This window comes from Kogia breviceps, chromosome 20 (assembly GCF_026419965.1).
Source record: "Kogia breviceps isolate mKogBre1 chromosome 20, mKogBre1 haplotype 1, whole genome shotgun sequence".
NCBI classification, from domain to species: domain Eukaryota; kingdom Metazoa; phylum Chordata; class Mammalia; order Artiodactyla; family Physeteridae; genus Kogia; species Kogia breviceps.
In genome coordinates this window covers 1,244,661-1,267,768 of record NC_081329.1, presented here as the reverse complement: position 1 = coordinate 1,267,768, position 23,108 = coordinate 1,244,661, and the positions used below count along the sequence as shown (strand labels likewise).

Below are 23,108 nucleotides of genomic sequence, written 5' to 3'. Positions count from 1 at the left end.
TTAAGATGTAGGTTTTGTGTTCTAGTCCTTGTTTCGTTTTTAATTTAAAAAGTAACATTTTAACATAGCCATTGAAATTTAAATAACCACCTTCTCTTCGCAATTTTCAAGCCGCAAAGCACACAGGCCGATTATAGTATGCAAAAATCACTTGGCGTCATTTGTTGGTATTAAATTGTGTCGCATAGCAACCGGCACATGTGCTATGGAGGGATTGTTTGAAGTCAAATCCAATCGTAGTCCTTGAGTTTAGTTTTCAGAAATGTACCTAACTGTAAACACACCTAAAGACCACACTGAAATATTTCTTTTATGTTTATTTCATTCTGAAAGAAATTTAGAGGTATTCTGAGGCTCTCACTTTCACGAAATCTAAAAACCATTTGATATAATCTAGGTGGTTTAATGGTCTAAAATAAAATTCAAGCACAGGGCTATTTGCTAAAATTGAAGACGATTACACCATATTAGATGTCTTCATTTATATCTGAAAGTTTTATTCACAGATTTTTAACTGTCTTAAAAATTATGGAAAAACACAGTATCTCAACTTTTGTCAAGGAAATATGAATAATACAGGATATTAAATTATTTACTTAAAATATATCATTAAATATATGTATTATTGAGACAAAATACAAATAGAGCTTGAGTTTCACTATGTAGACTTTTAAAAGGTGGGAGTAAAGAGATGAAAACCGCAAAGAAAACTAGACTGAGAAAGTTTTAAGCATAATAGTTATACGTCAACATGGATAGAAGTGGAAAAGCAGATAGTGAGAACAAAAGGAAAAAAATTCCAAACGACAGAAGCACTGCAGTAAGTTTTAGAAGTAATAAGTAAAATACAGAACCCAAACATTCCAAAAAATCAGTACTGGCCAAAGTAGAGAAGAAGGTGATAGAAGGAAACAGGGTTAGATTCAGAAGTATTTAGGGGACCACCGTGTCCTAGCAGCAAAAATCAAAAAGAATCCTTTTAAGACTTTGGATTCCTGCAAATTCAGGAGAACGTGTTGTTCTCACACTTTTTCCTCTTTCCACAGCAGGGCACTTTGCTGTGCCTACTGTTTCAAATTGTGAAAAATGTGACGCTCCACTTAAAAAGAAAATCATAAGATGTCTACATTTCTCTCAAAATGGCTTTATTATTACCTGTGAGAAAAACCGAAGTGGAGAAAAATTGAGAGAGATCAGAAAATCTTGAGCTGATAATCTCGTAAAAAATATAAAATGCTTTTAACATCAAGACTATCTCGCTAGGACTGAAATGGAATAAAAATGCAACAGCTTCTTTACTTAGATTCTTTTATTATTGGGTGGCTAGCAGGACCCAAATACAATGTATCAAGATCATGGAAATATAAGTAATCGAGCATTAACTAGTTAAAAAAATGATTTAGGTGGAAGGAGCAGGAGACATGGCCCTCAAAAATCCTAAGTGTTTATTTTGATTTTCTGTTATTATGTGTTCAGACCACATTCCTTCATCACCTCTTATGTACTGAGCAAGGTTTGGGCGTTGAAGTGGCTTTGTAAGAAATTATGCATGGAATGACCTAAATCTCTTCATATCTCTTGAGAGTTTATATCTTTAATAATGATGAAAAGGCCGTATCACTGTGTGCTTCATAGTTTCATACCCATAGAAATATTTATTAGTAGCAAAAGTAACCGTATGTTCGTAAATTGGCAGAAAATTCTCCTTGAATTCACATGTTTTTAATGCGGGTAACAAAAACTCAACATTCTTTCATCGTACTACGTGGAACATACCTTTGGATTCCCATTGCTCAAAGGTGCCTGCATTAGTATCCGCTTTTGTCTTCATATACGGTGGGTAATCAAAGGGCTGGTGCCCGACAGAAAGTCCTAAGTTATGAAGAGATGGAGCCCATTGACGTCCAGGGGGCCACGCTGCCTGGGATGGAGCCCTTAACGTAATAGCCTATCACTCAAGCCAATCAGATCGCTTCTTACTCTGTCCTGTTTCTGAACATGGACCGTCAGATCCACGTTTCCAATTCCTACATCTCATCACAAGCATACTGTTACTAGCCAGTACGTGAATGAACATAGCAAAAGACATGCTGGCCACTCTCTACCATGGCAAGGGCCAAAAATCCTCGGTAAATGCTTCTCTGGTCTTTGAAACAGATCACTTATCATATGCTTACTGCTTCAGTCACTTGCTTCAATCACCCGAAAGGTTTCTTATACTATTTCTTCATTTGGAATTTATATAACTCTTTAGATGTGGGACCATTCAGTTAGCTGGGCAATTCATTATTCTACTGTTTGATCTCTGGGCTAAGTTCTTGCTTGTAGCTTTAATAACAATTTTAAAGATCTTGAAGATTTATTAATAAAATGTGTTGCCTTGTTTCTAAAACAACAGGAGCATGTTGAAAAAACCAACAAATATCCTATAACATCCTGTAATATCCATGCTAATATCGTTTTTGTTGTAATTTTAAATAACAAAAACTAATGATGTACATGATTAGGGGGAAAAAGTACATTTAAAAAATTATTTCCCCTCAAATAATTACTAGTTATAATTTTTCTTGCACAGAAATTCATATCCCTTTAAATATCTACATATCATTTATGTATTCACTCAACAAATAGTTCTTCAGAGTCTCTTACATATCGAGCACTATTTTTGGTGCCAGGGTGTAACAGTAAGCAAAACAAATTTTTAAAAATTCTGGCCTTCATGGGACATACATTCTTGTGGGGGAGAAACAGACTATCAACAGAATAAATAAGACTGTGTGTATGTGTGTGAGTGTGAGAGTGTGTGTGTGTGTGTGTGTGTGTGTGTGTGTGAATGTGACAGAGAGAGAGAGAAGTAAATAGTATGGAAAAAGTAAAACAAGGAAGGGTGACTTGAAGGTCTTATTGAGAAAGTGATATTTAAGCAAAGACTCGAAGGAGGAGAGAAGGAACCCAGTGGATAGTTGGGGAAGAGCTCCAGGCAGGAGAAATAGCACGTGCAAAGGCTTTGAGGAAAGCTCTACCGGGTGGAGGAAAGCAGTGCAACGGAACTAAGAGAGCTGGAGAGGACAGGAGCAGAAGAGCATAGGAGAATCACAGAGCTGGAGATTTCTCACAAATTTTAGCTTTTAATCCACGTAACATGGGACGCTTTTAAAAGATTTTGTATATTCGGGATGTGGAACATTGGATGATTTTGAACAGAGATAAGGTGATCCTGATGTATGTTTTAAAAGGACATCCCTGGTTGCTGCATTGATACTAGACTAAGTAGGAGAAAGCGCAGAAACAGGGACAGTAGTCAGAAGACTGTTGTAATCATCCAGGCAAGAGACGGTGGTGGCTGGAGCCTGGAAGGTAGAGGAAGCAGTGGCGATACGTGGTTTTCCATTCCAAGTATATTCTGAAGCTGGTACTGACAGAATTCGTGATGGATTGGGTCTGAGATGTGAGGTCAACTACAGCCACAGTCTGTAGTTTAGGTCTTGGTTAGAGATAGGAATTCTCAGCATATAGATGGTATTTAAAGCCACGTAACGGGGTGAAATCACTAGAGGAGCCATTGTGGGTAGAGAAGAAAAGAGGACCCAGGGCTTAGACACAAGCACCCCAATGTCAAGAAGTCAGGATTCTGAGGCTTACCCGGCGAAGAGGGGGGAGACCGGAAAAGGGTGGTTTCCTGGAAACCATGTGGAAGCCATTTGTAAATGTTGTCCTTATATCGAGGAACCTGAAGATTGGATTGGATTCGCAATGTTAGGTCAGTTGTGGTGTGGTGGGAGAGAAAATCTAATTGACATGGGCTCAAGAGAAGGAGAAGAGAAAAATTAGAATTAATCTGTACAGATCACTCTTTGAAGGAATCTTGTTATAAATAGAGACAAAACAATTAGATGCTATCTATAGTTGGAAGTGGGGAGAAAGTTTTGTTTCCTTTGAGATAACAGCAATAACAGTATGTTTTATATTTGGTAAGGGCAATTCAATCAATGCGAATTGATTGAATTGGATCTTGATTGATTGAATGGGAATTGCTGATGCCAGAAATATCTGCTGGAGTTCTTTGTATGTAGGTGTGAGAGCATCAGCCTTCACGCAAGTGTGGAGGGAGATCCAGCGAGGAGAAGTTGGCATCGACAAGTGCAAACACAGAAAGGTGGGCAGATGAGGAGGGACCTTACGGAAGAGCTCGTCTAGCTTCTCCGCTTTGTTTTAATGCAATAGAAGCAAGGACATCAGCTGACACTGAGGATGGTGGAGGTTTGAAGGTGGAGGAGAGCGTGTAAGGTCGTGATGGAAGGGAGCACGACTAGACTGAGAGAATAACGTGAGAAACCAGAAGCACGAAGGTGCCATGGAGGTTGGTGGTCAGGAGTTTAGGATAAGACCAGTGTGTAAGGTCGCGGGGTTTTCATTCACCATGTTCCCTCAGCATACGCGGCTGTGCACGTGCAGGTACGGAGGAGGCACAGTCGGCGGCAGTGGTCGGAGTCTTGCCAAGGGGATATCGAGGAGCTGCAGCGGGTGCATGAGTTGACGGCGTGTGCAAGGGGGTGATTACAGCATAAGCTTGTGGAATTTAAGCTGGCTACGAAATGAGGGGATGAGAGGCAGAGGAATGGTGTTAGGAGCAAAAGGTTGTAAGCCCCGTTGCAGGAGGCGTTCCAGGCCTGTAGGGAATGAGCTGGAATGAGGAGGGGGTCGGTGCTAAAGAACGGAGTGCTTAAAATTGAGGTAATGGCGAGATTTCGGTCATTTGTGCTGAAAAAATGTCAATATTGTGACCATGTAGAAGAGGTTAAAAAGAGTACAGGACTTGCGGGCTCAGGTCTAAGAGGCTAGGTTTGCTGTTGCAAGGATCGACGTGGAGATCCAAGTCACCTGGGGGTGGACAGGAGTCATGTTAGAAAGAGTGAGAATGAACTCGGTTGAAAACTGTCCACGCAATGCAGAAGAGGGCCTGGGGGAGACTGGTAAGGAGTAGCTTTGAAGTGTGATATAACCTGGCGATGTGCTATTCCAAGATGGGGTATTTGAGGAGGGAGAGTGGACGGCGGTCTGTAAGCGATAATAAGGAAAGATAGGAATGCTGTGCTATTTGACTATTAATTCCCTACGTACAGCTGTTTATCTGCTTACCTTGTGCCACTGACTTATACCTATGCCTCTACTTATGTAGATACCACTAAGTAAGAGCAGGGGCGGGTCTGGGTGGCCTCGCATCCTCCAAGCCAAGGGAGGGAGCGGTGCAGAGACCTACCCACAGGCACGTGGGTCTCTGATGCGCTCATCACGGTCTGGACAGTTCCGGGCACTAAGCTCACTGCCCGGCCCCTGTGCTACCAGGGTAGAGAAAAGCGCACAGAGAAGCGGTGACACGGTGGGGCACTGCCAGGAGGGGCTGAGGTCCAGCCAGCGCTACTCAGAGCCCAAGAGGTTTAGAAGATGGAGCCCACAGAAGCCTTTCCCTACACACTGACCCATTTGCCCCCCTCCTCCCCATCCGATCTAGCTCCTTTGACCTGGGAGATAGAATGATCGGCTAATACTTGTTTACTTATACAACAGAAATATATGTACCCATTGTCTGGCACATTGCTTTTTCGCCCCTTACTTGTGATAGATAGAGATAGAGAGATAGATATTGGCTCACAGATATCTGCCTCATTCTCTTTAACAGCTGCTCCCTCACGAACGTGCGCCAAAATTCAGTTCGTCAGAACGTTTCTCCATTGATATACTCTTTAGGTATTTCCAGTTTTTCACTGTTAGCAACAACGCCGTAATGTATGTCTGTATATACTTATATCTGAGAAATCTTTGCTGCTCTATTCACAAAGTAAATTGGCATTAGTGGGTCAAAAGGCATGAGAATTTATTTAAAATTTGCAAATGTATAGGGTTGGCCAAAAAATTCGTTCAAGTTTTTCTGTAACATCTTACGGGATAGATAGATAGATAGATAGATAGATAGATAGATAGATAGATAGATAGATAGATAGATAGATAGATCTTACTTGCCTTCTAGTAAGATGAGACTGATTTATAGCTCTGTCAGCAGTGAATGAGAGCTGCTTCCCTTACCATCCTCACCCTCACCAACATGACTTATCATACTTCTTTGTATTTGCCTTTGGACTAAAAACAATTCTATTTTCATGTGTTTCTTGGGTATTAGAAATGTTCTCTTCCTATATATGGTCTTTCCTAGTTTTTCTGTCCTTTATAAAATTAAACTTTTAATTTTGAGGCCGCTGTAGATTCACATGCAGTTATAAAAATAATCTTGAGAGATCCCCTATATCTTTTGCACAGTTTTCCCTAAAGGTAACATCTTTCAAGATTTGCAGTGCAATATCACAACTAGGATACTGACATTGATATAATATTGCACACATGAAACATAGATAATGTTATAAACTAATGCTACTTCAATTTTAAAAAAGAATATAGCTTTCCTAATTTTTGACTATTTTTCTATTGTGGTAATCATCTTTCTTGTGTTTGATTGGAATATTGTTTTAATTAGGAAGATTATTTTTTCAAGCATATTAAATATGGTTTCTCTGAGATTTTCATTTGCATTTTGATTTTAGTTATACTGTCCTTGGCTATTTTTTCAATCTTTTCTTTATGTCTTCTGGATTTTGCATCCTGTGTAAAAAAATCTTGTCAGCTTATAAATGTATTTACCTTCTAGAATTTATATGGTTCCATTTTTCATATTTGAATTTTGATCCATTTGAGATTTATTTGCTGTAAAGAATTAGATAGGGGTCCAGATTTATTTATTTTTTCTTCAAATAATTAACCAAATGTTTCTATCCCATTTATTTCAAATATTACTAATGTCATAATCCAAATTTCTATACGCATTTGTGTTTATTTCCAGATTTGCATTGATCTTTCTTATCATATCTTCTCCAGTACCAAACTCTTTTAATTATTGTACCATTTGGGATATACTTTATTATATGACATAGGACATCACCAGGTGATGCTCGTTGCTCCTCCCCAAGGATTCTTCTAGCAAGTTTTGAATACTTATACTTTAACCTAAAAATTTTAGTATCACTTTATCAAGGTAAAAAGAAATCCTGTTGACTTTTAAATTTATATTGAATTACTGTCAGATTCATAGATTTGAGGAAAATCCATACCTTTGCACTACACAATATTCTTATTCACATGATTACTAGCCTTTGTCATTTTCTTATCCTCTTCTGAGTTCTTCAGTAGAGTTTTAAGGTTTTCTTGTATACACCCTATGCATTTATATATTTTACAAGTACAAGCACATATGCATCACCCCTAGTGTTTGCTTGATCAATAATAGAACAGGGACTTCCCTGGCGGTCCAGTGGTTAGGGCGCTGCGCTTCCACTGCAGGGGGCACGGGTTCGATCGCTGGTCAGAGAACTAAGATCCCGCAGGCCATGCAGCACGGCCAAAAAAAAAAAAACAACCAGGGAAAAGAAACTATTACACTCAGAGGCCGTCAAACTCATTCATTAATTTGCTTGTTAGATATTGGACTGTTATTTCCATATTTAAATTACTAATCTGTAGCATCTAATACTTTGCCCATGTTTTAGTTAGTGGCAATTTGTACAAGAGCCAGAAGGTAAGTAAAGAAACAGGTTTTTCATGTTTTCAGAGGTGGGTGTACCTGAAGTAAGCATCCTCATTTCATAAAAAGAGTAAGTTGTAAAAATAAAATATGTTAGGTTGGATAATCATCTATAATGTTAACAGTCCAATTGCTTGTCATGTAGAGGAAGGTTGTGCTTTAATTAAGCAATAAGACATGACAGGGTGTGAATTATGGAGTAATAATTCTTGTCTACTGTATTGTTAGACAAGAGGCCAAGGGCCAGATGTCATTGCATACACCTCCCATAAATTATTACACTGTAATTTAAATCTAGAACATTATAGAATAATTCTAAAATATTTTTCAAATAACTTTGCAAAACGAGAAATGTAGGTTGAATATATTTATTAAATTCTGTGTTAGAGGATCTCTACTATAATGCTGTAAGATCAAGAGGCTAAAGAAAAGCATTTATTTTGGGGGAAAATATAGCAGGAAAATATAGCAAAGTTGGCATCATAGTAGGTTACTGTCTAAACAGTATTAATATAGAGGAGATTCCTAGGAAGATGATACACTGACTTTTCCCCCTATGATTAGGAGAAAATGGTTGGAGCTAAGTTTTGAGAAATTTTAAGAGGGGTTCTGTTGGTTTTTTTTTTTTAACATCTTTATTGGAGTATAATTGCTTTACAATGGTGTGTTAGTTTCTGCTCTACAACAAAGTGAATCAGTTATATGTATACATATGTTCCCATATCTCTTCCCTAAGAGGGGTCCTTTGAGACTTTATTTTTTCTTCACAAAGCAATGCGAACTAACAAATAACTCTACCATAAACCTTCCAGAGAAACATGCATCTCCCTGAAAGAACTTGGCAAAGGGTGGAACAATTTTACAGAATTTGGGGTCCTTTTAAAATCAGTGTGATTTGTAATCCTAACACTTTCCCCCATAACATATCATTTTGAAAGTCCTCTTTTGTAAAGACATTAGAACAGATCTCTTATCACAAGCAAACACATTGTTTGAAATACTACTTTTTTTAAAAGAGGAAAACTCATTTTTGCCCATTCAAAAGAAAAACGTTTGAGGGAGAGTATGTGATTGTAATGAGGAGAAAGTCTACTTACTTTTCATCTGCAGAGCACTCTGGCTACAGTGTTTCAAAAGACGATTTCTTCTCGAAATTATAGTTTTCTGCTTTCATTGCCCATATTGTACACTTTTAAGATGGCTGTGGTGTTGACAAGTTCGACTTCTTTTGTGAATATCGCAAGATAAAAGCTATATATTACAACCTTAGACCATTAATTTTGTCTCAGGTTCTCCTTAAAATTAATGTATTTTATCACCAAATTTGACCTCTTTCTAGAAGTGTGATAACCAGAGAGAACTTAATATACAGATCAAGTATAAAATATGTTTAAAGGGCCTCTAGAAACATCCACCTGCCCAAAATACGTCTCTTAATGTCTTATCATAAGACCATTAATTATTTACATCTCTAGATTAGTGTTTTGGTCTTGAATAGTCCCTTATTAAAATAAAGTCTCTCCCAAGTCAATGACACAGAACCCAGTTATCAGGTATTAATCCATTAGTCTGTCTGCTTGCTAAAGTAGTAGATTTAGGTTATAGATTTGCTTTCATCCGTAACAGAAAACAGAGAGGAAATGAGACACAAAAAAGAAATGTTTTAATGGATATGAGAAGAGAAAGTTTCCAGCCCTGAAACTTGAGCTAGGTGTTACTGTGACAGGTCCTTAGCTCCTGGAAGGTGGCTTGAAGATACACAGATTTCATGGTCAGGGGGTAGAAGAACCCAAAGAAAAGGGAGGATGATGAGTTCTTTATGCAAGAAGGGACCATGTCTTATATGGTGCCTAATATGTGTCTTAAATGATGAAAAAGGTAGGGAAAGCCAAAGAAAATTTATCTTTAGTACTTAATGGTTTTACCCATTCTATCACTTGTATTAGGTCCATGGGTCTATCACAACAATTAAATAAAACCATTTTTAGCACTTTTTTCTTGTTTCTGTTCAGGTGAATTAGGCAGGATTGACTTTTCTACCCAGTGGCTCCAATGGATCCTTTTCTGGAGTTATAGCTCAATAGGATTTTACTCCAAAATTCTTAGTATGGGAGGTTACAGCTGTCTCTAACTTCTTCTCCAAGGTTTATTGTGTCCATTTTGGACAACCCACATGGTGGGTAATTTTTAGAAAGTGTAACAGAAACTCGCAGAATTATTCTTAGAGGACCATGATATGACATTACGCTATTAGCTTGGAACAAGAGTCCAGATGTGATGAGGCTAAATGAAAAAACACCTATGCATTTTTAGAAAAGGATTATCAGTTACTTTGTTTTAATTTTTATACTAACACATCCTCGATTTAAGCTCTGTCTACTTCTACAGAGACATAATTACTTTTAGGTATTTTAGAATGTAGTAAGTTGTGAAAATAATCATTTCACTGGTTGTTTGTTGTTTGGGTCTCCAAGCTTGTTCAAATAGACACCACGCCTAAGTGTTAACTGATCATATCACTCAGTAGGAAGATTAGAAATTGCTCTTTATAGCTTTGTGTTTATTAGAAAAAAATATTAGCGCTAGTTTTGTGAGGAGATTGATGCTAGGGATTCAACATCATTCTATCCCTATTTATAATAACACTGCAGGATTAGTGCTACTTTCCGGATCAAGAACTGCAGGTTTATAGAGATCCTCAGTAAGGGGTGGGTCCAGTCTTCTCACTCAAGACCATGATTTGAAAGCAAAATTATTTTCAGTGAATCCTATTGTCTCCTGCAGAACTTGAGTCAGAATATTTTTTTAAATACGGAATTTAATCATCACAAAGTTCTTCTAAAAAAAAAAAACCCTGCCATTTCCCAGTCTGTGATCCAGGACTCTTAAATTTCTTCCACTGCCCATTCTAAGAACTCCCTCCTATATGTTGTTATGAACTTCCTTTCTGCTCCAGAACCCATTACACATTTTCAGAAGTGTGCGACAGCAGGAGTAAGCTCTGGAGTAACAACCATAAGCCCCACGCTTCTCACACCAAAGACCCCCAGTCAGTTCTGCAGGAAGACCCCAGGACCATAGCCGTGGAGCAGGAACCTGCTGCTTCCTTCACCCAAGTTTAGTTTCCTTCCATTCGATTCAACTGTCTGTGTGTTGGAGTGGGGTTGAGAGTTTTGATGGAGTACTTCTGTCATGATCTTTTGGGGAAAAAAAAAAATGCTGACCTGTAAATAAAGCACAGGTAGAAAAGAAGACCCAGAGATAGTATCATAACATTTTTGCACGTGCCTGAGCCTGTCTCTTTGGGTGTATCTATGTGTTTTTGGTAATCCATCAACTTGACTCCTATCTCATTCCTAACACCCTTTTCCTGCTTTTTGTTTTCAATTTTCTTCACCAAAGTTGCTATTTTTAAGGACGTTGACTTAAAAGCAGCAGCCTGGACTCATATTCCTCATTTTTCTCCTATGTAGGCAGTTGGTTTTGATATTCCCAACCTCGGGCTGTACCCAGGTATGAGTCACTGCACTGTAGCAGCTCAGCAGACATGAGCCCTCATTTCTGACAAGGTCATTCATCGTAGAAGCTGTCGAATTCCTTGTTACTACATTTGGATTAAAAGTGGAATGTAGGTACCAATCAAGACCAAAATAGAGAAAATAATACTTATTATCTCACACTACAGTGGTATCATTTTACTATTTGGCGTGAAAATGATGAACACCACCCCCCCAATTTTATTTTCTCAAACCCCTGCTGCATAGATAGCCCAGAACAGAGAGTAAAATTAAGAAAAAGTAAAGTCAACAGTTGCTAGAAATTTCTCTTCCTGCTTCCAAAATATATTTTTAAAAATTGTATCTTTAAAAATATCATAGCAAGCAATATATAACCAAGAAAAAGAGAGTACTGAAAAAAAATAAGAAATGAAAAATAGCTCAGTGACAAGGTAACGACCGACAAGCCTTATTCTCTCTGCTGGAAAGAGTTTAAGACCTTTACCTGCTGCCACTTACACGACAGAGATTGAGAGTTCAGAGCTGAAAACTAACGTCTGACGTGGAAGTGTGTGGTCATATGTCCCTGCTTATTACACCTTCTACTGTTTGTCTGAAGGAAATAAGAGTCCCCAAGTTTTGAAGTGTGAGAGAGTAAGACACGAAAGACAAGAAAGAACTGAAACGCTTGTGTACCACCCGAAGGCACTCACACGTGCAGCTGGTCCTCCAGGAACTCTCGGTCAGGGGCTCTTCACAAAGAAATACTGTGAAAGTGAGGAGAGGGCTTGGAGCCGTCTATTATCAGCCACACTATCAGAGCATCAAAGAGAAAAATATCTCCCCCAAGCAGGCGAGAGCAGAGGCAGCCTCTGCCATTGAATCCTTCTCTCTTGGATTCCCCGCCCAGCTCTCCATCATTCAAAACAGGCAGGCAGCAGGCTGTACATATGGAGACGCAACAGCCAGAGTCCACATGGAGCATTATAGATCTGGCTGGTTGTCTAGTTAACAGTCAGCTAGGTTTGGATAATACCCACAGTTGTTGTACAGAAATGAGAAAAAAGATGGATTTGTCCTGAGTTCCGTGTATAAAAATATTTGTGCCAGTTGGTGCTTGGGCTGCAGCCATTTTTCTTACCTGCAAGGCTGCCTGCCCATGGCTCACGCTGACTTCCCGTGCAACCGACAGCAAAGAGCCACCGTTGACATGACACTGTGGGTCATCTGAGTGGCATAGTCCACAATTTCAGGTCCCAGAAAGAAATGTTTTAGGCACTAGCTATTGTTTTCATGGAGTTTTGTTTTTGACCTTGAACAAACAGATGGCAGAGAGGTTTAGAGATGCCCTTGCGTGTCATACCATCACGAGGGACCAAGGAGGTGCTGTGTTATGTATGTGATCATCAAAATGTCGGACTGGGGCTCCTCGGCCAGCAGGCAACACCAGGGAATGCTCTTCAGTTAACGGAACTTGGGGGTTTAATGAGGCTTGACTCATTTATGCAGTGAAACGACGTGGGGAAAGGAAGCAACCATATAAAATTGACAAGCACATTCCTTGTAAAACATTTTTTATAGACATGGTTATGTTGGCAGATGTTGAAGCTATCTTTGAAGCTATAAATTAGTTTACTAATCACAAATCTTCAAGTTAGTTACCAGACCAACAATCACAAGAGCATATTAGACGCAAGCAAAGTTGAAGTTATCTGTTCTAGTTTTAACAAAATACAAGGGATGACAACAGTATGTTACTATCTATTGAATGCCTACCATTTGCCTGCACTGTGTTCTATATTCTCAGTGATTTGCATATGTGCGTGTATATAGATATGCACACGCACACGTATAAAATCACACAACCTTGCTCTCCAATTGCTATAATATCAATACAATAGAGAGAAGACCCATGCAAAGTAACCCAGTTTTGTAAGAAAAGTACAAATAACAAGCTTTAGAGAGTTCAGTAGAGAGAGAACATACTTGAGTGGAGAAATGAGAAAACGTTTCATGGATAAGAAAGATTGTGAAATCTGCCATCAAAAGATGAATAGCATTTCAAGTGATAAAGAAGAGAAGGGTATGGCAAAAGGAAGTGGCTTTAACAAAGGACTGGCCATGGGGATTTATCAAAAGTTTAACAGTCACTAAGCCAGTCTCCCGTCCGGGTAGAACCTGAGGCTTGCGATTGGGAGACGGTTAGGGTAAAGCTGGAAAGGTAGGCAGAGCCCGATTCTCGGGGGCCGTGGGTGGGGCGAACGTGACTACTGTCGTGATTCTCATTTCAAAACTGGGCGGCTGCAAGGAGTTGCTAATTGTGCCATGGCAACGCATGGCTGACATTTCTATCCCATCGTTAGCCAAGACCTTTAATTGATCTTACCTGCAGCCCCCAGAAAACTGAGATATTAACGTAGGTGAGCCAAGGGGTTACCCTACCCTTGGTTTTTTGGTTACCTTTCCGAAGGCATTGTCAAGCTTGTGTGTTTTGCTGGATGTTAGAAAGTCAGGTGCAAACCTGGGTGTCTGCTGGTGGCCAGTGAGTGAGCACTTCCCAGTTTCTCCCGCCTCGGATTTCAGGGGCAGCTCAGTGACCGTTGTGTAGACAATTCTGTTGTCCCTGTGCCGGTAAATTAGGGCAGTGATGTCCTTGGCCTTTCCCACGTCCCGGACACCAGATTTTGTTCATGGCTTTTTATTCTGGTGCTAATTAAAAGGAAGAAAAAACCAGTTCCTAGTAATCTTGTACCTAGTTCTTCACAGTTCATTTATCTATATTCACCTCATTCGTTTTATTGTGACCTTTTTAAAGTTTTTGAAAGTATTAGTTTCATGAAGATTCTTTCCTTCTTTATAGCCTTCCATATTTTTACTCAATAAAATGTAAATAAAGAAATGACTTTCCCAGTATAACATGATTCTAGGAAATGGACTCGGATTGTTCAGGTCATCAGTCAATCATCTCATTGAACACCAAGAAGCTTTTCAGACAATTAAAAAAGTTTGAACGCACACACTCTGCTAGATGGCTCGAATCTAAACATAAAACGTTGAGGTGGCCATGCAGAAATCAGCCCCAATATTTATATTCATTATCAGTGTATTTGGCCCAAATCCAGCAACTTTTCACCCAAACGTGTATTCCAAAAGGGATAGTACAGCATGTGTGGCCGAGTGACGTCATCGCGTAAAACTCTGTCGCGTGACCCTTTGCGACGCTGCCCCCTGGCCCGCCCGTCCTCTGAGGACCATTGTCAGGGTGGACTGCAGTGCCTGATAGCACGTGGTCAATTCGGGGCTGATGGGGCTTGAGTTTGATACTAGGAGTGCTGACAGGACTGCCTGCATTTCTCCCCTTTGTGGTGGAGGAATATTGCCCCTGAGGGCAGGCTCTTAATTGGATGAGCGAAAAGCATACAAATCATCTCTGGTGTCTATCGCCCCATCAGCTGCAGTTGAGACCCTTCCTGGGAAATACATGACGACACCCCACATATCTAGCTACTCGGCAGTGAGTGGCTCTGTGCGAGAGGAGTTGGCCCTCGACCAAGGCGAGGAGCTCCTCTTATTTCACAGATCAGGAAAAGTGGGTCGATGGGTATAAAGCTCTCCCAAATGAAGGGAGGCTGGAAGAAGAAGTTGCTAATGTCTTTCCCCATATGCTTTCTCTAGTCCAAGGAATAACCCGTTCTTTGGGGACTTCCCTGGCCCTTCGGTGGTTAGGACTTCGCCTTCACGTGCAGGGGTTGCGTGTTCGATCCCTGGTCGGGGAGCTAAGATCCCACGTGCCTCGGGGCCGAAAAACCAAAACATTACAGCAGGAGCAATATTGTAACAAATTCAGTAAAGACTATAAAAGTGGTCCACATCCAAAATAAATACATAACGAGGTCTCTTCTGCCCGGTTCTCCCGGTGAAACAAAAGACACCTTCCCTCCCTTCTTTCCGGCACAGTAAGTAAGGAGCAAAGCAGCTACGGCTCGAAGAGGGAGAGGGAGAGCCAGATGCAGTTTCACGTGGGTTTGGTTCCTAATTGATACATTTCAGTATTATTTCTTTAGCAAATACATAAACTTCTCTGATGTTTGTTAATCAAAAGAATATCGCTCATCACTCTCTTTAAACAAACAAACACACACACAGTGGAAGCCTGTGACACAAGTGCTGTCGGCAGAGCAGAGTCGCGTGCGGTGTGTTTCAAGGTGGCCTGTGCAGGCAACAGGAGCAACAGCGATGATTAAACCCTGTCGGGCGGCGTGAGGTTCGGAGCTTTCTTGCCTCCTGACAGCCTGCGACAGTCGAGTGGCACCGAAGCAGAACAAACGACAGTGGCGGTTTGCTGTGAGCCGTGCAGCTGTCAGAACTGCTGTACAAAAGCAAACGCTGGGGCTAAGCGGGCAGCAAGGTTTGCAGCCTGGCGACTCGAACGCTGATGGCCGCGATGTCTTCTCAGGACGCGCTGGGCCGCGCTGCCCTCCCGGGGTTCCGCTCTCTGGCTCAGGGCCGCCCACTCTCCCTGTGCTCTGGGTGTTGGCAATGTCCATACCCTACCGAAGCCTAGCTTCTCGGTGCGATCACTAACCAACCCTCGCAGAACCCACGTGGGACGTTCATTGTCACAGACCCACCTGGAAGCCGCGTGCGTGGAGCGTATCGCGTTTCGTGTTTGCAGCAATCGTCTGACATCCAGAAAGACCGAGGCTGTCCGCGTGCGGAATCCGGTTCCCATTGCTTGGCTGTGAGAACAGGGTACAGCGCCGACGGAAAGCTGCCATCACAAGCGGGGTGACATACTTCACACCCAAAGCTGAAACGGTGAACTTCGCTCTGTCACTGGTGGCTTGAAAAGGTGAAAAGAAACTACTTTACACCCACGTGGCTTCACGGGTTTTTATTAGAAGCCACAATAGACCCTTTTCACCGACACTGTAATAACGTGGGGAGGGTTTCTCAGCCACTGTCACCCTCTGGGAACCCTCCCGCTGCGTTTTCATAGCTTTGGAGGGACGAGAAAGCTGCCCACGGGGCCTCCGTCACACAAGCGCAATTTTTAGCCTTGCGTCCTGTCACGTTTTTCATGTTTGGGGGGGTCCGGTAGGAAAGGTGTCATCCAAGTCTGCAATTTGCAGGGTGCTAGGTGTCTTACCTCCGATGAGGTCAGGTTGTCCGGGTGTGATATGAACTAGGAATTCTTGGATCCTAACGGCAATTTTTCTTTCTGCAAAACCTAATCTGACCCCATGTGTGTTTTACGAGCTGGCGCTCTCAGCACAAGAATGGTTACGAGCAAACAGAAGGCCGACCACTTACATCGAGTCAGTAAAAGTAACGATTCTGAATTTTTGAAATTAGTTTTTATTGGAGAACAGTTGATTTACAGTGTTGTGTTAGTTTCTGCTGTACAGCAAAGTTATACATATACATATACCCACTCTTCTTTAGATTCTTTTCCCATATAGGCCATTACAGAATATAAGGTAGAGTTCCCTGTGCTGTACTGTAGGCTCTTATTAGTTAGCTGTTTTATATACAGTAGCGTGTATATGTCAATCCCAATCTCCCAGTTTATCCCTCCCCCCTTTCCACCTTGGTACTTCTTGAAGGAAAACACCACCTCCGTAGACTTATGTACCTGGGATATGTGTATACGTATAGCTGATTCACTTTGTTATACAGCAGAAACGAACACAACAATGGAAGGCGGTTATACTCCAACAGAGATGTGGAAAAAATAAAATCTATTTTGTCTGAGAAAAAAGAAAAAAAAAAGATCTATGATTTCGAAGTTTCATCGTCCTTAACCTGCAGCTGAAGAGGCAAACAAAATCATTCCACGTTTACTGTTAGGAAGGAGAACCTATTTTTTAAAAGGGTAGTAAATTAGCTGGTGCTGGAAGCGTCTATTTTCTTGCCTTCATCACTGCCAACTCCTTCTGTTTGCTTTGATCTATGATTTGCAAGCTACTATTATTATTTCTGTGTTCTACAATTACGACCAGTGACACCTCGCCTTCTCCAGCCCTAAGCCACCAACAGGAAAGGAAGAAATGCTGTTTATTGTGACAGTCGGCCTTTTCTCAGTGAAACTATGACGAACTGTACCACTGACAGCTCACTACCATTTTTGCTACTGTTCCCAGCTCTCTTCTCAAGTGTTCTCCAGAAATGACAATAGATGGACTCGAATAAAAATGCCTAGTGAGAATCTGTTCCATTCATTTACCTCCCAATGAGCTCCTTGGGGGACATACATTGGATAAAAAAAAACAGAAGGCCCAGCAGGGTGAGGACATTTTAAGAATTTTTGTACATCTTTCGGGCGGGGGCAGGAACCTTCCTAGCTTAACAAGGATCTCTAACCACTAATGTACCTAACTTCTTAAGCGTATTTAATTTTAAAGTCACACAGTCTACAGATAATGGGGAGGAGGGAATGCAGAGCAGAGTCATGTAGGAATGTTTGGAAATTCCATTCCTCAACCTGGGAGCCTTTAGAGAGCAGCGATCTCCTAGAATCACTGGAAGGACCAAAATGTGTGAGGGTTTCCGGAGGGCCTATCCTAATTAGCTTTTTAAACTGTGTTAAAATGGTGTGTTTACTGGATGATTGCACCTTATGGGACAGAATAGATGAATAAATAAAAGAGTCACCACAATTTTGTATGCCCAACTTTGAGATAAGTGCAGGCAGGTAAATATTTGACAGCTAGCCGGCCTCGTCTGATGTCATCAGTCAGAAAAAATTATTAAAAGTCAGCACCTAGCTCTGGTCTCAGAGAGAGATTCCATTTAAGGACATAAGGTTCTGTTTCCTCTTGTTTTTTGTGATTTGTGGAAAAAAAAAATACCCCTTTCTGGAATTCCACTCTTAAAGAAGTAAAATTTTAAACCACCAACTATGTTTTCTACCAAATATCGATTTTAGGAAACACATTAAAAAATCAATACTGACTCCATTGTTAAAGAAAAACTCAAAACTTGCAAAAATTGTTTCATTTTCATTCTTTCATATAAAATATTCTACCAGCAGCTTTTAAATATTTGAAATGCAGTTTAACCATTTAAAATTCACTGCACATTGAGTTGCCTTGTAGAATTTTCGTTTCTTGGGGGAGGAAGGTGGAGAATACAAAATAAGTTAAAAGAAAGTTGATGAACCCAGCAAAAATAAGAGTAAGAAAATGAGGAAACCAAGTAATGTGTAATACTAGTTAATAGTTTATTCAAGGAAGGAATGGAATCAAATCAGTTGTGTGATAATAAATGTGAGTGTTAGCATCTCAACAGAAAGCCAGAGACTTTTGGATTTGGGGATGAAAGGCAAAGTCCAACTGCTTGTAAAGAGCACATCGAAAATAATTTTTTTAGTGTTGGAAAATATCATCATAAGATGGGCCTGGTAAGTGTAAAACAGAGAGAAAGTTGGAGTTGCCTTATCAATATCATCTAAAGTGGAATTCAGGGCTATAATCATGAAACAGAAAAAAAGGGGTATTATGGAAGTAGAAAATTTTCTATTCACATGAAGGTGAAGAACTGTAAACATTTTTGTACCAAGCAACATAGCTGTGGAATGCATAATGCAAACTCTCCCGGAAGTACAATTGGATAAAACCAAATGATAATGGAGACTTGATGTGTAAAATTCTGAAAGAGTTGTAATTAAGTAGAGTGCAAAAAAGCAAGGATCTGTGTAATATAATAACAGTACAGTCAGCAGGTTTGTGTGTGTGTGTATGTGTGTGTGTGTGTGTATGTGTGTGTGTGTGTGTATGTGTGTGTGGGGGTGGGATAGGTAGTAGATGGATAGAATGACAGATATTTGATAAACAACCGTGGCATGTTTTCTACGCGCTATAGGTACCGCTCCAGGGTTTGACATATTAATTCATGTAATCCTCATGACAATCTTTTACCCGTGAGGAAACTGAGGCACCAATTGGACACGTAACTCGTTTAGGGCCACGTAGCAAAGAATAACAGAGCAGGACTTAACCCAGCTGGTCTGACTCTAGGACCTATGGTCTTAAGACTCTTAGACATCATACTGCCTGCAGAGAATATGTTTTTCTTTTATTCCATGAAAAAAATGTAAAACTACTCATGAATTGGTCAAGACAAACTTTAACAAATTCCACAACATAGAGGTTTACAGACAATATTTTCTCACCATCATTCAGCAAAACCCAAAGTCACCAACAAAAGATCTCCCCTTCTTCCCCCCAAAACTCTCGACCTGTACCCTTAAAAATCTACTGTAATTAATTCCTGGATCAAAAAAAGGATCCTCAAACTAAGATTAAAAATAAGTTAGCAATTAAATATGCCATAATTATTCAGCTTAATACATGACACTTTCCACTCACCACTCTGTTGTTTTTAAACTGCTAATAAAATGTCTAAATATTCTCCCTAATTCCCTTTATTTGTACTAATCTAGTCACTCAGGTATATCTATGTTGAATTTACTAGACAGCAATTGGATAATTTCCCACCGTTAACACAGAATTCATTTTATACCTTTGTAAGTATATATTATTTGGAGTTTAATTTCTCCTAAGTTGGATCCATTATGGTTATGATAGTGGGATGTGAGGCGTAAACATTTTAATCAGTCCAATTCCAGAAGTCATTTTAGAGCTTCAGGGGAGGAGGTGGGCTTCGTACTCACTACCAAGAAGTTTGATGATAAGTAAGACGTGGCAAACTTGACCAATGAGCTGTTATTTCTTACGATTTGCCAGCCCGGGATTATCCACCATATGTCTTGTCCGACATGTTACTACCTCTTTACCAGAAGTTTTGGCCCAAGTGGATTATTACACCTTCTTCGATCTTTTTCTTCCATGATATTTTCTTTCATTATATTCCTATATGTAAATATATATGTGTGTGTGTCTGTAGATAGATAGATAAGTATATATGTATAAATATACACACACTGAACGTTTAGGTAATTCTGCTCTGTAAAGCATCGTTCATAATTAACTTAGTTGTTTATAATTTAACCAAATCCCTCTAACCATCTCTGCATTGTCAGTCGCTTAGTCAAGGCAAGAGTTCACAGTTCTATTGATCTTTTCGTTTTTACTATCAATTATACTAAGCTAGCGGGGACAAAACCTCATTGCGTGCAGTCTCACAGTGTATTATAATTGTCATGGTTGCCAGTGGCTAAAATAAAGAATGTGTTCATACAGGGAGATGAATCGCCTCTCATAACTGCCATATAAAGTAAATGGCAGGTTGGCGTCCTGACATTTAGGAATAAGGTCCAGCATAAACAAATGTGCAGCCTCGCATGGGCTGTTAGGTCACTTGTTTCCTGTGTGATGGGAGAATCACTGGTAATTTGTTTGCCGCAGTTTACTATGAAAATAAAACGGAGAAATATATTTTCTGAAGTCTTTGTCACTAATAATGGATTACTAGAAAAAACATCATTTGGAAGCCTGATTTTAAAGGACGCTTCTTCTCACAACCACATTCCACTAAATTTATATGTCTGAAAATGTATATGTAGTCCTAAGATCACGTCTTAAAACTGTCTTTTAATACCAAAACCATATCATATCCATTTTGATATCTTTCACTCACAATTATGTTTGTGAAAATCGTCACAGTCTATATATGATTTATTAAGATATTTTCAATTACATGCTGCTTCCTGTCAAGTGTCCCTAAGCATGGGTATATGTGCTGTGTTTCTAGGTTTGGGGGAAGGTTAGAGATCATCTATTTCAAAATGCCCAGTAGATTCTCTACCACAGAGGGTTTACATTTAAACCATGAATTTAACTGTCCAGTCTCTTTGTGACGTTTGGAATATGTCATCCTTCACCTTAAATATCAATTCAAGAAAATACTTCTAGGATATTATGATTCTTCATAATAGTATCGTCTTTTGCATTGTTAACAGACAAGTTCTAGTGGCCACTTTCTGAGTCTACCTGGGGTCGTTGGATGATAAATTCTCATAAGAAATTCTTGTTTCCCAGCACACACGAGGCATACAGGCCCCGCCAGTTACTATCAGAGTTCACTATGAAGTTTTTCTCACAATCCTGTGAGAGCACACAGTTTGAAAACGCCTCCCAGGTCATTCTGAAGTGATGTGAAAGCTGAAAGATCTTCTGGTCTAATGGGTGGTTAGTAGCAGAACCAGACTTTGTGATCCTGAACACTGGCTCCTTCACTACTGTGCATATTACAGCACAAGACGAATAGTTGAACGTGTGAATGATGCCAAGGGCCTAGAGCGTATGTGCATCCACTTCAGCATCACCTGGATTTTCTCCCTCTCCTCCTCTCCATGCTCCAGATTGGTTCTTGGGGCATTGATGTTTAATGCATCATTCTCCCCATTACGAAAGGTCAGCATGAGTCACATCGGCCATGGTTTGCAGACTCCATCCCAGTGGCTGTTGATTTGCGATGACTGTTTTGCCTTAGGTAAGCAGGTCAGCTTTACTTTAGACCCGCCTAATGACAGTGCTAAGAGTTTAACGTGAGCTGAAGTCAGCTGCCCTAATTCTGAGGTGAGGAGCCAGGAGGGACACAAAGCCTTTTGATGCTGTCATTTTCCACAGCATCAAAACTGGGCTGGCTGCTGCTCGACGATGGTCTGAATTTCCACCCCACCATCAAGACTTTTCCTTTACCAGTGACTTTTGCAAACGGAATCAATTACCAGTAAAGGAAAGCAGCTGGAGAACAGACGTGGCTAGACACGGTGCCAAATTCTTGCATAGTTTTTAGTTCTCTGGTTGTGTTTGAATCAAAGTAGGGAAGGTATTCTTACTAGCAGGAATTTCAGGTATAGTCACAGATGGCACTGCCTTACCATATACATATATATATATATATAATATATATATATGTATATATATATACATATATATATACATATATACATATATACATATATATATACATACATACATACATACATATATATACATACATACATATATATACATATATACATATATACAAATATGTATTATATATATATATATATTAGAGACAGTGGTAGCTTATAAAATGGAATTAATTATATTTGTCAGCAATTGGTATTCAACTTTCAGTGGAAAAGAATTCATCGATGGAAAAGATATGATTGAAAACTTGGGGAACAAATATCTTGGCAAGTGAGTGCATGACGGTGATCATGAGTGAAGATGACTGTTTCTATTTGACATGAAAATAGTAATGTCCTCTTGTCTCTAAGGAAAAGGTGGAGTTCTAGGGAGAATTAAAGTACCATAACAAAAAAGAAGAAAATCTACTAAAGGACTTGTAGCATGAAGTCAAGAAATTTGAACTTGGTATTGTAAATGGTAAATGCACTGGATTGATTCTAGTGTTCACTGCGGTTATTTTCTTAGTCGCTATCACCATCATCATGTTAATCATCTTCCTCTTCATCACCAGGATAATCAATATAATATTTGTCAAATGCTCATAAAATAATTCGTATAATTTCCTAGATAAGGAGTCAGCAAACTACAACCTCCCAGCCACATCTGCCCCTTGCCCGTTTTTACATAGCCCATGAGCTAAGAATTGTTCTCCCATTTTTATATGATTAAAAAAACTCAAGAGACATAGAATTTGTGACGTGAAAATTACACCAAATTCAAATTGCATTGTCCCTAAAGTTTTACTGGAATGCAGCTGCATCTATTGCTTACATGGTCTGCGGCTGCTCTGTTTGCTACACCTTCAGAGTTGAGTAGTTACAACAGACAGTGTATGCTCTGCAGACCTAAGATATTTACAATCCGGCTCTGTACAGAAAAGTTTGACAACCCCTTCCTAGATGATTAACATCCCATTTATCACTGCCTCAAGTTCACTCGAAACCAGAGTCAAAGCTATTTGGCAAAATCAGGTTATTGTCTATTCTAGGAATTTTAGATTTGGGAACCTTAATTTGGGCTCTTATTAACTTGTGGAAGCATGCGTGAACGCAGAGA

At 39.9% G+C, this 23,108-nt stretch overlaps 1 protein-coding gene across 13 annotated transcripts in view; it reads left to right on the top strand.

Annotated features, from left to right (window-relative positions):
* Positions 1–23,108, top strand: part of TENM3 (teneurin transmembrane protein 3) — a 1,278,657-nt gene that overhangs the window by 294,828 nt on the left and 960,721 nt on the right. The window lies entirely within an intron of this gene.